We start from the raw sequence: 18,263 nt of genomic DNA on the forward strand, positions 1-18,263 counted from the left end.
TGAGCTGGATTTTTCCCCCCAGCTTGTAATGTTATGTCCACAAATCCTGAGTATACAGTTGTTATGGAGTAATTGTCTTTAAAACACTTCATAAGAAGTCTCAGTCTGTCAGATGGTCTTTTGGCTTTAACATTATATTAATTATATATGTTTTTCTAGGTTCAGTGCTGTGAATACTAAGTTTAATGATTCTGGTCATCTTATTTTGATTTTAAAAAATTAAAATGTTATTGTTGAGTTCTAAATTACTGTTTCTATCTTGAAAAATATGGAGAAAAACGTTTTAATGATGCAGACTTCATGTGTGGACAGTTCCTGATAACATGTACCAGAAGTGATTTAATGTAAACAATACTATATCATCTGAAATAGGCCCTCAAGTCACCTTAGAATCATGGTGCTGGAAAGAACCTTAGAGAACAATGAGGAATTGAAGACCTTGAGAGTATGTCTTGCCTAGAGTGGGCCAAATAGTGGGCCTAGTTAGAGTGGCCCCTAACTAGGAGCCAAATAAGGACTAGAACATGACTGTCTTGATTTTCCTAGTCAGTTCCTCCCACTGTCTCACGTGATATATGCTGTAGCCTATTTCAGATGTAACTGACAGCAGATCTGCAAAGGGGACCAGAAACCAGCCAACATGCTTGGCTTATTTTTTAAATAATGATTTCAAGACAGCAACTTCTTATCTTTATGCATATGGTCATGCTATATAGAATCTGGTGGATTTATTACTTTACATATGATATATTTTTTGTGAGGCTATCATCTTTTTAAAACTGTACTTTCTCCTAGGAAGTGCATACCAGCTGCAGAATTATCTAAAGAAAATGCACTTTTTAAAAGTGTTTGGATCATTTGGGTGTATGTGGACCCTGACCTTTCCTTTCTCCCGTGATTTCTCCCATAAATTTCATTATACAGCATTATTATGGTAATCTCAGCATCATTTGAAAATTCTATTTTCCCCTATGGTAACTTTTCCTTATTTATATTTGTATTTATGATTAACTCTTCTGAACTTGTAAACTAAAAGAAAACAAAACAAAAAAACCCCACTAAACTAAATGTTAATACCCTTTTCCTGAAACATATTAAATGTTATCTCTCCTGAACACTTTATCTCAGTCACATTGTTTCTTAACATAGAAACCAAGCCTGTCTGTGGATCTTAAATTAATGATTAAAAGGACTAAGTAAATTTACACTAAGTTGTGTACACTGCGATTTCTTGGGAATGTTCAGTATTTTTCTGATAGTGTTAATATAATAAATAAAAAATACAACCACAGTGATTTCTAAGGAAAATTAATTACATCTTTAGGAGTATAGAGAAGGCCAGGTACAATGCATATCCTTGAAACGCTACCAGAAGCAAAAAAAAAAATCAGTTGATAATGTAAGCCCTTTGCAATTGGAAACATATGAACAAATAAAAGAGGCAAAAATAAAGTGTTTTGATAAAAATTGCTGGTCTTAATGGGACCTGAAAGGAAGTGAGATTTTACTTACTGCTCATTCAAGCCACTTTTTACTTGCCTAGTATATCTGACTGCCTCTATTGCCTCTGGCTGCCATCTTATAAAAATGCTCTCCCCATTTTAGAACTGTTGGTTATTTCTCTACCCTTTTGCAAACATGTCTCCTCTGATGCTTTTCACTATTAGGCATAATTATTCCTCATACTTCATGCTTAATTTAGTGTATAGGTCTTAGTTCATCTTACTTCTTTCATCCTTTGTGACCAGATTATTTTTCTCTAGATTTTGGTGGGGTTTTGTGACATTAGATAAGTTACGAGTTACTGGGAGAGTCTGCGAGTTTTCTGAATGTCTGTTTCCCTTTCTTTCATGATGATAAAACCCCTAATTTCTACCTGGACACATGGTACCTGGGATAAAGACCATATTCTCAGTCTCACTTGAAGTTAAGTATGACTTTATCACAATGTTTTGGTCAATCAATGCACAGCATTAAGGGCATCTGGGAACTTTTCTTAAAGACCTTTGGCACATACACTTGGTCCCCTTTCCTTCCACCCCTACTCTTTCTGTTTCTTTCATCTTGTTGCTTGGATGAACCGTAACAGCAAGACCTATACCCTATGGTTGACAGAGCAGTAGACTGTGCCTGGGACCTGTGACAGGAGCCAGAGGTCATTGGAGAGATATCTGCCATCTCAGCCCTGGGTTGCCTATCTCTAGACTTTTAAGTGACAGAGAAATGAACTTCTGTTTTGTTTAAGGCAGTATATTTTCATGTTTCTTACTGCTAGAGTAATTTGAATTGAGGCTTAAGGACAGGCCACTGTCCTTATTGTATGGGAAAAAATTGTGTGGAAGATACTAGATCTTTATACCTGTAAAGTATTGACAGATTTGTGGTGTTGAAAACATGTAGGTGACCTTAGGGATATCACCTATCTATTATAATGATTTGTAGTAGTTTTAGTAAAAAACAGTTCTTTCATATGGAGTGTTTGGTTACATTAAGCAATGTGAAAGTCTAAAAATAACCTGTTTAATATTGAATGAATAGAATGGCACCTTAAAACCTGATCCCTGTAACAGGCGAACACTATACCCTCAGGTCCAACAGCTTTTTTTTTTTTTTTTAAGATTTTATTTATTTATTTGACAGACAGATCACAAGTAGGGAGAGAGGCAGGCAGAGAGAGAGGAGGAAGCAGGCTCACTGCTGAGTAGAGAGCCCAATGCGGGGCTCGATCCCAGGACTCTGGGATCATGACCTGAGCCGAAGGCAGAGGCTTAACCCACTGAGCCACCCAGGTGCCCCTAGAATGGCACCTTAAATAATTTTATTTATTTATAAGATTTTATTTGTTCATGAGAGAAAGAGAGAGCACAAGCAGGGGGACAGGCAGACCAAGAGGAAGAAGCAGACTCCAGGCTGATCAGGGAGCCCAACCATGCTCAATGCTGGATCCCAGGACCCTGGGATCAGGACCTGAGCCAAAAGCAAGTGCATAACCGATTGAGCTACCCAGGCACCCACCTCAAATCATATTGCATCAATTTAATGGAATAGCCATTTTTTCTTTTTAACAGCTTTATTAGGCTATAATCACATACCATATAATTCACCCATTTAATAAGTATAATTAAATGGTTTTTAGTGTCACAACAGAGTTGTGCAACTATCACCACAGTCTGATTTAGAACATGTTTACCACCCCAAAAAGAAACCCACTAGTAGTCACTGCCCATACCCCCTCCCCCCAACCCCCAGCCCTAGGCAACTACTCATGTACTTTCTGTCTCCATAGATTTGCCCATCCTGGACATTTTATATGTACAGAATCATATAACATGCTCTTTGGTGACAAGCTTCTTTCACTTAGCATAACATATTCAAGTTGATCCATGTTCTATCATGTATCAGTACTTCTTTTCTTTTTACTGCCAAGTAGCATTCCATTGTTTGGAAGATACTACATTTTATTTATCTATTCATCAATTGATGGACACAAGTTGTTTCTACTTTTTGGCTATTATGAATAATGGTTCTATGAACATTTAGTGCACAAGTTTTTTGTGAATGTATGTTTCTGTTTCTCTTTGGTATATGAAAGTGGAATTGCTGTATCACATGGCAACTACGTTTCACATTTTGAAGACTGTCAAACTGCTTTCCACAGTGGCTGCATCATTTATCCACCAGCAATGTATGAGGGTTCCAATTTGCCCACATCCTCACTAACACTTGTTATTATCTGTTTGTTTTTTTTTAATATAGCCATCCAAGTGGGTGTGAATTGTTATCTCATTGTGGTTTTGATTTGCATTTCTCTTATGGCTAATGATGTTGACCATTTTTTTTCACATGCTTATCGACTATTTTTATATCTTCTTTGGAGGAATGTCTAACTGTTAGAGGAGGTCATCAAGAGGATGTGACCACTGATTAACCCGTAGTCTGGACCCAGGCAATTGAAAGCTCCTCATCCCTTCCCATGTCCCTGAAATGTGTGTTCTGCCCACTGTTTCCCACAGTGAGAGCCATTTTAAAGGGTGCAGACTTGAGGAGAGCAATATGGTGTTAAGACCATCTGGTCAATATATATTCAATTTAACTCAGTTAAAGCCTCTATATAAATGTTCAAGACTCTGGTGGGTATGTGCAGATATCTATCCATCTTGCAACTGCCCAAGACAAGCCTTGTATGTAAGTGCCCTTGCTTATTAAACTGTCACCTACCAATCTGGAGTGGTCTGCCTCTTTCTTCAGCCTTTCCTTGTCCTCTGTATCTGGGGCCAGTTACAGATTTCACCTGAAAAGCTCCTGAGTTTGCAAATCAGCATCTATTCAAGTTCTTTGGCCATTTTTAGTTTAGGTTGTGTTTATATTATTGAGTTGTAGTAATTTATATGTATATTCTGGATATAAATGCCTTATCAAGATATGATTTATAAATATTTTCTCCCATTCTGTGGGTTGTCTTTCACTGCCTTGATGGCATTGTTTGCAACACAACAGTTTTTAATTTTGATGAAGTCCAGTTTTTATATTTTTCTTTTGGTTTTATATCTAAGAAGTCTTTGCCTAACCCAAGATCATGAAGACTTACGCTATGTTTTCTTCTGAGCCTTTTTAAAATAAGATTTTATTTATTTATTTGTCAGAGAGAGAGAGAGAGAGACAGAGAGGGAGCACAAGCAGGGGACAGGCAGGCAGAGAGAGAAGCAGTTTCCCCACTGAGCAAAAAGCCCAATGCAGGACTTGATCCCAGGACCCTGGGATTATGACCCAAGCTAAAGGCAGCCGCTTAACGGACTGAGCCACCTAGGCATTCCCCCCTCTAAGACTTTTATAGTTTTAATTCTTACATTTAGGTCTGGGATTCATTTTGAGTTAATTTTTATATATGCTATAAGGTAAGAGTATAAATTCATTCTTTTTTTTAAAGATTTTATTTGACAGAGAGAGAGAGAAAAAACACAAGCAGGGGGAGCAGCAGAGGGAGAGAGAGAGAGAAGAATGCTCTCCACAGAGGAAGAGGAGCCCAATGTGGGACTTGATCCCAGGACCCTGGGATCATGACCTGAGCCGAAGGTAGTCGCTTAACCAACTGAGCCACCCAGGAGCCCCACAAAGTCATTCTTTTTCATGTGGATATCTAATTGTTGCAATAAAAGACTATTCTTTCCCCTACTGAACTGTCTTAGCAGGAATAACCATTTTATTTTTCTGATTAGGTGTGATGTGTTCTTATGAAAAATTAAACAGCATATAAATAATATAAAAAGTAAAAGTCCCTAAAATGCTACCTTCAAAGATAATGATTTTTAATACTATAAATAAGTGGTCTGAAATAAGTGATCTCTAAGGGACCTTCCAGACCTATGAGTTTATAATATTTTACTAGGTATAAATTATTTCCAGAAATAATATTTAGCACAAATTCCTATTTAGTATGAGTGATTCCCTGAAGTACTCACATGAAAGGCCTAGTGGCCCACTGCCATATCTATCATCCTGTTACTAATATATACCAGAAGAACCCACTTGAAGCTATTAACAATTTATTAAAATATATAAACCTTTCCTGGAGTACCTTAGCTATTTTTTGTTTGTTTGTTTGTTTGTTTGTTTACTTTACATGCTGCAGTATGTCAAAGCAAACATGCTCATAAATGACACCTGGGCTCATATCTTCTGGCCTAGAGAGGGCATCACATCTCAGTAGCAGTATAAGGGAGTGGCTAAGAGCAGACTCAGACTGTCTTGTTTTAAATTCCAATATAGTGCTTATCTAGTTGAGTGATCTTAGACCAGTTACTTAACCTGTCTGTGGTAAATGGGAATCATAATGCCAAAATCACAGGGAAATTGTGAGGCTTAAGCAAGTACTACATGTAAAGTACTTAGGGCAACAACTGGCACTTAGTAAGTGCTCAGTGAAAAAGTTACCTGGCACCTGGGTGGCTCAGTTGGTTAGGCAGCTGCCTACAACTCAGGTCATGATCCCAGAGTGCTGGGATTGAATCCCACGTCAGGCCCCCTACTCAGTGGAGAGCCTGCTTCTCCCTCTCCCTCTGCCATGTTGCTCTGCCTACTTGTGTTCTCTATCTCTCTGTCAAATAAATAAATAAAATCTTAAAGAAAAAAAAGAAAAAGTTATATAGTTTCATTACTATTATTCTAGATTGGGCTCAGATGGGTAGTTTTCACTTGGAGTCTCCAGTGTGACTGCAGTCAGAATTACTACTAGCATATTCTAGTATTATACTAACATAGCTAATATATACTATCATATCTAGTATTATTACTAGCATATTTAGTACTTTCTAAACTCAACTTGGAGTTACTGGATATGGAAGAATGAAATAGAGTTAAGATGTTCTGTATTCTTTCCTGTAATTCACAAAAACCAAATAATTGAGCTCAAATGAGAGGAGAAATAGGCAAATATAGTGGCAAATATAATAGCAAATTATAGTGAGAGATTTTTAATATACCTCCCAGTAATTCACAGAAAGCAAACCAAATCATTAAGGATATAGATTTAGATAAACAAACCAATGAACTTGGCTTAATTGATACATACAGAACACCACACCCAACAATTATAATTTTCAGTTAAAAAGCACACACAGAATATTTAAATAAATTGACCATGTTCTGGAGAACTATTCTTGCATTACAAATAACCCATAAATGTAGAGCTTAAACACAGCAATTTATTATCTCTCAAGGTTCTAGATTGGGCTCAGATGGGTAGTTTTCACTTGGAGTCTCCAGTGTGACTGCAGTCAGAAACTAGAGTTGCTGAGACTAGAGTCATCTGAAGTCTTGACTAGATAGCCAGGATGACTAGTCACATGTGCTGGCACCTGGGTCCTCCTTGGCTTTTCCTTCTCTCCTCAAGATATCTCATCCTCCAGTCTCTCCACATGGCTCAAATCTTTCAAGCATGGCGGTCTCAGGGTTGTCACTTCTTACATGGCAGCCATCATCCAAGAAGCTGGGAGCAAAAGATGTAAGGCTATTTTTTCTTGGTTATCTTGGAATTCTGCCAAGATTCCAGGGAGTGAAAAACGAGACATCCCCCTCCTTAATGGGGAAGCTGCATAGTCACATAGCAAAAGAGCATGAGGCATTGAAGATGTTTGTGGCCATCTTTGGGAAATATTATGTTACAGACCATATACTGGGTCATAAAGCAAGTCTCAACAAATTTCAAAGAACTGATATATTTGAAGTATGTTCTCTAACCACAGTACAATGAGGCAAGAAATCAATAAAAAATAATAACTAGAAAATCTATCTATATATTAACCATATCTAAATATTAAGAGATATCCTTCTAAAAAACCCATGCATTAAAAAAATCATAATAGAAATTATAAAATATTTTAAACTAAGTAATAATAAAATTAAAAAGTTGTGGGAGAGGCACCTGGGTGGCTCAGTGGGTTAAAGCCTCTGCTTTCAGCTTGGGTCATGATCCCAGGCTCCTGGGATTAAGCCCTGCATTGGGCTCTCTGCTCAGCAGGGAGCGTGCTCTGCCCCTCCCCCTCTCCTGCCTCTCTGCCTACCTGTGATCTCTCTGTCAAATAAATAAAATCTTTAAAAAAAAAAGAATAAAAACTAAAAATCAATGAGCTAATATGCATCCATCTCAAGAAAGTAGGGGGGAAATTTACAAAAACAAACTAATAGTGGAAATAATGTAGATAAGAGGAGAAATTAATGAAATAGGAAACAAATTTATAATAGAAGGAACAACAAATCGAGAGATTGTTTCTTTGAAAAGACTAATATAATGGATGTATCTCTGGTAAGACTAGTCAAGAAAAAGAAGTACCTGTAATGAATATCAGAAATGAAAAGAGGAATACATCTCAGATCCTAAATTGTTTTTTAAAGATTTTATTTATTGTGTATGTGAGAGAGAAAGAAAGAGAGAGAGCGCGCGAGCATGAGCAAAGGGAGCAGCAGGCAGAGGGAGAAGCAGGCTCCCTACTGAACAGGGGACCCCATGTGGGATGCTGGGATCATGACCTGAGCCAAAAGCAGACACTTAACTGACTGAACCACCCAGGCAGCCCTCAGATGCTAAATTATTTTAAAAAAAACAAGGTTTTTGACCAGATTCATGCCAGTAAGTTTGGAGATTTAAATGAACTAAATTCTAAATTTAGTCTAAATTCCTAGGAAATATATCTTACTAAAACAGATACAAAAAAAGGAAATCTGAAGAGCCCTATAACTATAAAAAACAATGGATTAATAATATAAAAAGCTTCCTACAGCCCCATAGGTTGCTAGCATTGTGATCTTAGCAAGTCATGTAACCTATCTCCCTGAGAAATGAAGATAGTAACATAATGTCATAGGTAATATTGTTTTTTTAAAAAGATTTATTTATTTATTTACCTGCGATGGGAGGTGGGCAGGGAGGGGCAGAGGAAGAGGAAGAGAGAATCCCAAGTGGACTCTGCTAAGTGCAGAGCCTGACAGAGGGCTCAATGTCACGACGATCTGCCCCCACCTCCCAGATCACCACATGAGGCAAAACCAAGAGTCTGATACCTAACTGACCATGCTACCCAGGCGCCCCTGTCATAGGTAATATTGTGAAGACTAAATGAGATAATACCTGTAAAAGCACTTTGTACACGGCCTAGCAGTTACCACACGCTCAATGTCTGCTAGCAATTATTAGTCTCCATTACAGCTTTGGGTGTGTGTCACTGAGTACACAAACGTATGTTCTTTAGGCACCCTTGTATGCATGCTCTGAAAGGTAGAGAACAGTCTGGTCTGTCTTTTCTTGGAAATAAAAGTGCTTAGAGGCAACAGATGCATCTGAAATTTAAAAATAAGGGCGCCTGGGTGGCTCAGTGGTTTAAGCCGCTGCCTTCGGCTCAGGTCATGATCTCAGGGTCCTGGGATCGAGTCCCGCATTGGGCTCTCTGCTCGGCAGGGAGCCTGCTTCCCTCTCACTCTCTCTGCCTGTCTCTCTGCCTACTTGTGATCTCTCTCTGTCAAATAAATAAATAAAATATAAAAAAAAAAAAAAGAAATTTAAAAATAAAACAAAGTAAATCAGTCTTCTTCTTAAATCAGATTCTTTCTGATATCCTTTTGTACACCTGCTCTGATGCCAGTCTTGGAATTTTTCCCACTGCTGCAGGTGCAACCCTTGTCTGTGTAAAGAACTACCTACACACCTCCAGGCGAGAATCCCTACTTCAGTGATTTGGGAAAGGCTATCCCAACTTGTAATTTACACTACAACCTAGTCACGTGCTATTTCTGTTCTGCTTCCATTCCCCCACTGGGAGCTGATTTCCCAGGCTGATGTCTGACTTGGCGTGCCGACTGCTCCTGCAATCTCTAGGGCACGTGGTACTGGCTAGACAGAATATTGCCCACATCTCCTGTGTCACGTAAAGTTCTTTCCAGCTTATCTCTTCTCGTCCTTTCCCTATCACTCTGGGACTCTGCTCAAATCGGGTTGTTTAACGTTCTTAGGGGAGTCTACTTTCCTTGATCAGAGGGCTCTTTATTTCTCCCGTCCCTGCCTCTGCCACCAGGAGTGTATAACACAAACCCATCTCACTTCCTTTTGGAATTCCCAGCTTCACTCGCCAAGCCCTTCTTCCTGGCATTGTCTTCTTCAACAAGGGTGCCTTCCAGGTCTGGAGTCCTCACCCCTCTCATGAGATTTGCTCCTCCCCTACCCTGTTGTGATTTCTTCCACCCTGCTCTTATCTTTGTGGTCTGTCTCATTTCCTTGTCCTAAGGAGTCTCTTCATCACACCTCCTCTGTATCGCGTTTCTTCCTCATTCGTCAGATTTCTAAAAGCTGTTTGTTTCCCTCCTTCCAGTCCCACTTGTCCAAATCCTGTCTTAGGCTCAAGCATCATCTCAAGGATAGGTCTGAACGAAGCCTCTTTTGCGAGTCCCTCTTCTTGCCCCTCTCCTACCTGGCCTCTTTATTCCCCTTACAGCCCTGAGGTTACTTAACCTAAAATTATAATTATTTGTGTAGACCTGTCAAAGGCCCTGTACTAGTTAGGGACTTGAGGGCAAGGGTATTTGTTACTCATCTGTGCACCTCCCAGAGTACCCAGCATGGTGCCTGGGGCATGGGAGTTGTTCAGGAACTATTTGTTGAACTGAGTATGCAGGCCTGAGATCCCAATGACAAAGACAAGCATTTCCCCCAGTTTCTAGGCTGGGACTGACAGTGCCCTGATTGGCTTCACTGTTGATGAGGAAACAGGCTGTATGGACCTAGGGGTGTCAGATAAAACAAAGGCTTCCATAATACATGTTTACCAGTCCTGTAAGGAGTCATTCATTTATTCAACAATTATTCATTTATTGATGACTAGGTGTTGCAAAAAGAGATGACTAAGAGTGGGACAAATGCCTTTGAGACCTTTGTAATCCAGTTGGGGAGTCTGAAACATAACAAAGGAGTGTAAAGCAAAATGAAATAAAATCCTATAACATAGACCACATTCTGTGAGAGCACAGGCCCTTGACTTCAGGAAGGCAAAGAAGAGGCATACTGGAATAGGTGAGGATGGTTCAGAAGAAGAATGACTTGGTTTTTCCCAGTGAACTTAAAGCATTGGCATGACAACAAGGCCTCTGAACTCCTGGCCCACCCCTCAAATTCCTGCATCTGATGGGAGTAGGAGGTAGAGTGGGAAGGAGGAAGCAAGTCAAGCACCTCTAGACCTGTGCTGTCTAATACGCAGCCACCATCTAAACCAGATGGAGGTATAGAGCACTTAAAAATGCGGCTAGTCTGGGTGCACCCGGGTGGTCCAGTTAAGGCATCAGACTCTTGATTTCAGCTCAGGCAGCTTAGGTCATGATCTCAGGGTTGTGGGATCCAGTTCCACACTGGATTCTTTGCTCAGTGTGGAGTCTGCTTGGGATTCTCTCTCCTCTCTGCACTCCTACTCATGTGCGCATGCTCTCTCTCTTAAACAAATAAATAAATAAAATCTTTTTTAAAAATGCAGCCAGTCTGAACTGAGATGTACGTATGCATAAAAAATGCACCAGATTGTGAAGACAGGACAAAAAAAAATTAGTTTTCACATTGCTTGCATGTTAAAAATAATATTCTGGATATACTGGGTTAAATAAAATATATTATTAAAATTAATTTCACCCACGTCTTTTCACTTTTATTGCATGACTACTGCACAAGTTTAAATTAGATAGGTTTAAATTAAATTAGATTAGGTTTGCATTATACTTCCACTGGACACCGCTGTTCTAAAGGCTGTTCCTCAGGTTCAGAGAGCCTGGAAAATTTGGAAAACACCTGAAGGAAATGGATTCCGATACTGAATCAGGACCCAGGCTCAGTGGTATTTACCAGCCCTGACCTATATTCAAACTCCCAAGGACTTCTGTCATCATCACTTGAGTCTGGGCTGGGCAGAGTCCACAGATAGGAAACCTGGTTCTGTCCCATCTGCATTTCCTTATGACTCAGGCCACGGGGATATATGTGACAGGGAGTTGGTTTGTTTTCTGTGTTTCTTTCAAGCAGCTTCCTTGAGGACACAAACAGCTCTTAAATAGCAAAGGTAAGGGACAGATTCGGTAGCGTCTTCCAATAACAACTAGGTTTTTGATCATTAATCAAGTTAGTATAATTTTTGCCTGGGAGGATATATAACAAATTGTTGATGGATCTTTAAGATGTTAAAAATGATATGTATTACTAAGACAAAACCCTCAGGTGTGAGAATAACAAAGCTTCGGAGAAGGAGCTCCAGCTACTGGTAACGCAGTTAAGTTGCCCATGTTGGGCATCTAGGTTCCCAACTATCTTGACCCTACTGCCCTTGCCCTTTGTGAGAGATCACAACCCCCTGACTATTGCTCTGAGTCTGTGCCCAGCCACTGATATCTTTATGTTCTCTCAGCTCCAAGCCTTGACTCTTGATATTTCCTTTGCCAGTAATATTCTTCTGCCTCCATTATGCCCCACTGTTTCAAGATCCATTTAAAAAATGAGACAGAACTACCACTTGGATTCTTTTTGTTTTAATTAAACTCTTTTGTGTAAAATAAGGATCCATTGATAAACTCAAGTAATAGGACTTCATTTTAAGATGGCATGTGGCAATAAGGAAGATCGGCCAACTGTGAAATCCAAGGTTAGGAGCTCTTCTGAATTGAAGATGGCACTAGGCATCTCCGTGGCAGAAGTTAATGGGTCTTCACTCTTCTGTTCTGCCATTTTTGTGACTTGGCTGAGACTTTGCTTATTGGGGGAGTTCCCCACTTCTGGCTTTCTGAGCATCCATCCTATCACTTTTATCTTGACCTCCCTACGTTTGCATACTCATAGTTTCTGTTTCCTCAGTAACTGAGCTCTACTCAAGAATTATGTGAGCCTTTACCAGCAAAAATGGGTTTATTTGGGAAGAGCAGAGAACTGCAATCCCAGAAGCAGGCTACGGAAAACCATAGGCAAATCCAGACAATAAAGAACCCTTTTTTAAGGGAGGAAACGGGGAATTGGGAAGGGCCATTATAAACAAAAAGTCCGTTGAAGTAAACTGGGAGCTCAAAGTATAGTGGCTTTTCATTGGTTGAAGTTGACAGTCTCACCAGCTAGGATGTTGCAGGGGGAGGAGGAAAAACTTTCTCCCTCCTGCTGGGATAGTGAAGAAATACACACCTGAAAGGCCTGTCTCTACCTGTAGGGTCTGCAATTCACAAGGAGTAGCCGAGTGTGAGAGCTCCCTCTGCTGGCCTCTCCACGCCTTTCTAAACAAAGGTTTCCTTCAATTAATTTTAACAATTACAGCTTGCTTTTGGTCCCACCTCTTCCTTCTCAACATCTTTTTAGCTTCAGTTCTTATCCCTAATTGCCTGATTCCCTCTTTACTTTCCATTTCAAGTTCCAGAGAGCAACCTGAGGTTATCTTACTGTTTAGACAGAACTTTCGCCACTGAACTGCATCATTAGTATCTGATCCGCCTGTGGATCTGGCTGACTTTGGGGTATCAGGCACCCACACGTGGTCTGACCAACTGTGGCTGGCTGTCCAAGTTCTCTCCCAGCAAGGGCTGTGAGCATGCCAGTCATAACAATTGCGATGTCCAGGACACTTTCACTTGTATCATTTAGTCCTTTCTAACAATCCTGCAAATAGATATCATTCTATTTTCTATAGATGAAGAAACTGGGGAACAGAGATTTACTCAAGGCAAAGCCAGCATGCAACCCTAAATCTACCACCAGAAATCACCATGCAATAAATAAATAAATAAATAAAAAGAAAGAAAGAAAGAAATTACCAAGTAGCAGCTTCAATGGAACACATTAAGTGAATTCTCTAGAAACAAAATTACAAGGCAGAGAGATGTCAGAAGTAGGACAACACTACTGCTGCTCTCTGTTCCTCCCACAACTGCATAAAGGGCAGGTTTTACTAGGAGAACTCACGTATGGTTTATGAGTGTGTGTTGTGTGTGTATATGAGAGAGAGACTGTCCTGTGGATTCAAACCAAGGATATTACTTAGAATAAAGCCTGATTGGGGTACCTGGGTGACTCAGTGGGTTAAAGCCTCTGCCTTCAGCTCGGGTCATGATCTCAGGTCCTGGGATCAAGCCCTGCATCAGGCTCTCTGCTCAGCGGGGAGCCTGCTTCCCCCTCTCTCTCTGCCTGCCTCTCTGCCTACTTGTGGTCTCTGTCTGTCAAATAAATAAATAAAATCTTAAAAAAAAAAAGAATAAAGTCTGATGGATGCAATCTAAGATGGGGATGGGTGGGTGTGGTGGGGCCAGCTGAGGATGGGGCCAACTTACTAACACACCTCTCCATGATTGATGAGGAGATGGGAAAAGGTGAGAGTTGGATGAAATAATATATAGAGAGCCTTTAGAATAATGCCCAGCTGTATTCATTTACTATGGCTGCTGTAATAAATTACCACAAACTCGGCAGCTTAAAACAACATACATTTGGGAGTGACATTACCAGGATGGCGGAGTAGGAAACTCCTCCATCTCTCCATAAAGATCAACAATTAGATAGTTACCCACAAATAAAAACAGCACTGGAGAGCTCTGGAGTCCATTTGATAAACTTCAGCAGTGCAGTTAAACAAAAAGTTTGAGAACAACCACACAAAAAGGGAAGGAAGAACAGCTTTGTTTTGCTACATCAACCCATGGCTCCTGCCAGAATTGCTTAGCACCAAGAGGGAACTCCCAAGCTAGAAAGAGTTCCCCTTACCAGGAAGAAAAGAGCCGGGTGAGCAACGGGCACTTGATAAGGAGCATGCAGATGATAGGACAGCCCCCAGTGGCCTACTGACAAGTCACCATGGCCGCCAGACCCAGTGCCACCAAAGGGTGTTCAGCATCATTAGCATTTGCAGAAATGCTGAAAGAGTTCTTCAAGCTGAAACAAAAGGATGCTAACTAGTAACATTCAAACATGTGAAAATAAACAACACAGAAATGCCTGGGTGGCTCAGTCAGTTTAGTGTCTTCCTTCAGCTCAGGTCATGATCTTGGGGTCCTGGGATGGAGCCCCATATCGCAGGGAGCCTGCTTCTCCCTCTTCTCACCTCTCATGCTCTCTCTTGTTAGCTCTGTCACTATCTCTCAAATAAATAAATAAAAACTTCAAAAAAAAAAAAAAGAAAAGAAACAACATACTGGTAAAGACAAGGATACAGTCAGATTGAGAATACTCTAATATTGTAATATAGTGGTGTGTTTATCACTTAACTAATATAAAGCCTGAGGAGCAAAAGTATTAAAAACAGCTATAGCTATAATAACTTATTAATGGATACACAATATAAAAATATGTAAGAGTGCCTGGGTGTCTCAGTGGGTTAAAGCCTCTGCCTTCGGCCCGGGTCATGATCCCAGGGTCCTGGGATCGAGCCCCACATAGGGCTCTCTGCTCAGCAGGGAGCCTGCTTCCTCCTCTCTCTCTGCCTGCCTCTTTGCCTACTTGTGATCTCTCTGTCTGTCAAATAAATAAATAAAATCTTAAAAAAATATGTAAAATATGAAACATAAAATGTGGTAGGGGTGGGATAAAAGGGTAGATTTTTTTGTGTACAGTTGAAGAGGTTAGCAGTTCAAAATAAATAGACTACAATATCTACAAGATGTTTCAAGTGAGCCTTAGGGTAACCATAAAACAAAAACCTATAGGTGTTACATACAAGACAAAAAGAAGGGAACAAAAGTATACCACTATGGAAAATCATCAATTCACAAAGGAAGGCAGTAAGAGAGAAAAGAAGGAAGAAAGAAACTACAAAACAGCCAGAAAACAATGAACAAAATGGCAATACTAATTCTTTACTTATCAATAATTACTCTAAACGTAAATGGATTAAATGTTCTAATCAAAAGGCACAGAGTGGGGCGCCAGGGTGGCTCAGTGGGTTAAAGCCTCTGCCTTCGGCTCAGGTCATGATCCAAGGGTCCTGGGATCAAGTCCCGCATCGGGCTCTCTGCTCAACAGGGAGCCTGCTCCTCCATCTCTCTCTGCCTGTCTCTCTGCCTACTTGTGATCTCTGTCTGTCAAGTGAAAAAAAAAAAAAAAAGGCAGAGTGGCCACATAGATTAAAAAACATGACTAAACTACATCCTGTCTACAAGAGATTCATTTCAGCTTTAGGAACACATACAGATCAAAATGAAGGGTGAAAAAGGGTATTTCATGCAAGTAGGAATGAAAAGACAGCAGAGGTAGCTATACTTATATCAGAAAAAAATAGACTTTAAGTCAAAAACTGTAACAAGAGACAAAGAACATCATCATATAATCCTAAAAGGGCCAATTCATCAAGAGTATATAACAATTGTGAATATATATGCACCCAACACTGGAACGCCTAAATATATTAAACAAATGCTCAGATCTGAAGGGAGTAATAGACAACAATATAATAATAATAGGGGACTTCAATACCCCCAGTTTCAACAATGGATAGATGATCCAGATAGAAAATCAATAAGGAAACATTAGACTTGACTATTCTTTAGACCAAGTGGACCTAACAGACATACAGTGAACAATCCATCCAATGGCAGCAGAATACATATTCACCTCAAGCACACTTGGAACATTCTCCAGGATAGATCATGATGACTCTCAGAAAACTCATAAATATTGAAAGTGTGCCAAGTATCTTTTTTTTTTTTTTTAATGTTATTTATTTGACACAGAGAGAGAGATCACAAGTAGGCAGAGAGGCAGCCAGGGGTGGGGGGGGGGGGGTGGGAAGGAGGCTCCCTGCTGCACAGAGAGCCCGATGTGGGGCTCAATCCCAGGACTCTGAGGTCATGATCAGAGCTGAAGGCAGAGGCTTAAACCACTGAGCCACCCAGGCACCCTATATCTTTTTTTTTTTTTTTTTTTAGATTTTATTTATTTGACAGAGAGAGATCACAAATAGGCAGAGAGGCAGGCAGAGAGAGAGGAGGAAGCAGACTCCCTGCTGAGCAGAGAGACCGATGCAGGACTTGACCCCAGGACCCTGAGATCATGACCTGAGCCAAAGGCAGAGGCTGAGTGGGTTAACACTGAGTCACCCAGGCGCCCCCCAAGTATCTTTTCTGGTCACAATAGAATGAAATCAGAAATTACTAATAGGAGGAAAACTGGAAAGTTCACTAATTCATGTGGTAGCATGACCAATGGGTCAAAGATGAAGTCAAAAGGGAAGTAAAAAAATATATTGAAAGAAATTAAAATGGAAACATAATGCATCAAAACTTACAGGATGATGGGGCACCTGGGTGGCTCAGTGGGTTAAGCCTCTGCCTTTGGCTTGGGTCATGATCTCAGGGTCCTGGGATCGCGCCCCACATCCGGCTCTCTGTTCAGAGGGGAGCCTGCTTCTCCCTCTCTTTCTACCTGCTGCTCTGCCTGCTTGTGATCTCTCTCGTCAAATAAATAAACAAAACCTTAAAAAACAAACAAACAAACAAACAAAAAACTTACAGGATGCAGCAAAAGCAATTCTAAGAGGGAAGTTTATAGCCATAAATGCCTACATTAAGAAAAAGAAAAGATCTCAAATAAATAGCCTAACTTCATTTGTCAAGGAACTAGAAAAAGAACAAATTAAACCCAAAGTTATCAGAAGGAAGGAGATAATAAAATCAGAGCAGAAATAAATGGAATAGAGAATGGAAAAACAGTAGAAAAGATGAGCTGGTTATTTTGAAAAGATAAAACCGGCAAATCTTTGAGTAGATGTACCAAGAAAAAGAAGAAGACTCAAATAAATAAAATTATAAATGAAAAAGGAGATATTATAGCTGATACCACAGAAATACAAAGAATAATAAGAGACAACTATAAAGAGTTATGCACTAATTGGACAACCTAGTAGAAATGGATAAATTCTTAGGAACATACAACCTATTAAGTCTGAATCATGGCCCTTTTAAGAAGATGGCACCGAAAGCTAAGAAGGAAGCCCCTGTCCCTCCCAATGCCGAAGCCAAAGCAAAGGCTTTAAAGGCCAAGAAAGCGGTGCTGAAAGGCGTCCACAGTCACAAAAAAAAGATCCGCACGTCACCTACGTTCCGATGACCCAAGACTCTGAGTCTCTGAAGGCAGCCCAAATACCCTCGAAAGAGCGCCCCCAGGAGAAACAAGCTTGATCACTCAGCCATAATCAAGTTCCCCCTGACTACTGAGTCAGCCATGAAGAAAATAGAAGACAACAACACACTTGTGTTCATTGTGGATGTCAAGGCCAACAAGCACCAGATCAAACAGGCTGTGAAGAAGCTCTATGACATTGATGTAGTCAAGGTCAACACCTTAATCAGGCCTGCTGGAGAGAAGAAGGCATACGTTCGACTGGCCCCTGACTATGATGCTTTGGATGTTGCCAACAAAATTGGGAGTATCTAAACCGAGTCCAGCTGGCTAAATCTAAATACAGTTTTTTCATGATTAAAAAAAAAAAATGTCTGAATCATGAAGAAATAGAAAATTGGAATAGACCAATAACAAGTAAGAAGCCTGACTCAGTAATCAAAAACCTTCCCACAAAGAAAAGCCCTTTGGAATGGATAGTTTCACTGGTGAATTCTACACAACATTTAAGGAATTGATGCCAAAAATTTTTAGAGAAAACACTCCCAAACCCATTTTATGAGGCCTGTATTACACTGATTCTAAAGCTGGATGAGAACACTACACAAAATGAGAATGCACTTCTGTTAATGAACACTGAGGAATATATGGAATATACACC

The 18,263-nt window shown here is 40.1% G+C and overlaps 1 pseudogene; it reads left to right on the top strand.

The window, feature by feature from the left end:
• Nucleotides 1-17,449: 17,449 nt before the first annotated feature.
• On the top strand, nucleotides 17,450-17,917 carry LOC123944287 (annotated as a pseudogene).
• Nucleotides 17,918-18,263: the final 346 nt, after the last annotated feature.

This window comes from Meles meles, chromosome 6 (genome assembly GCF_922984935.1).
Source record: "Meles meles chromosome 6, mMelMel3.1 paternal haplotype, whole genome shotgun sequence".
Classification (NCBI taxonomy): domain Eukaryota; kingdom Metazoa; phylum Chordata; class Mammalia; order Carnivora; family Mustelidae; genus Meles; species Meles meles.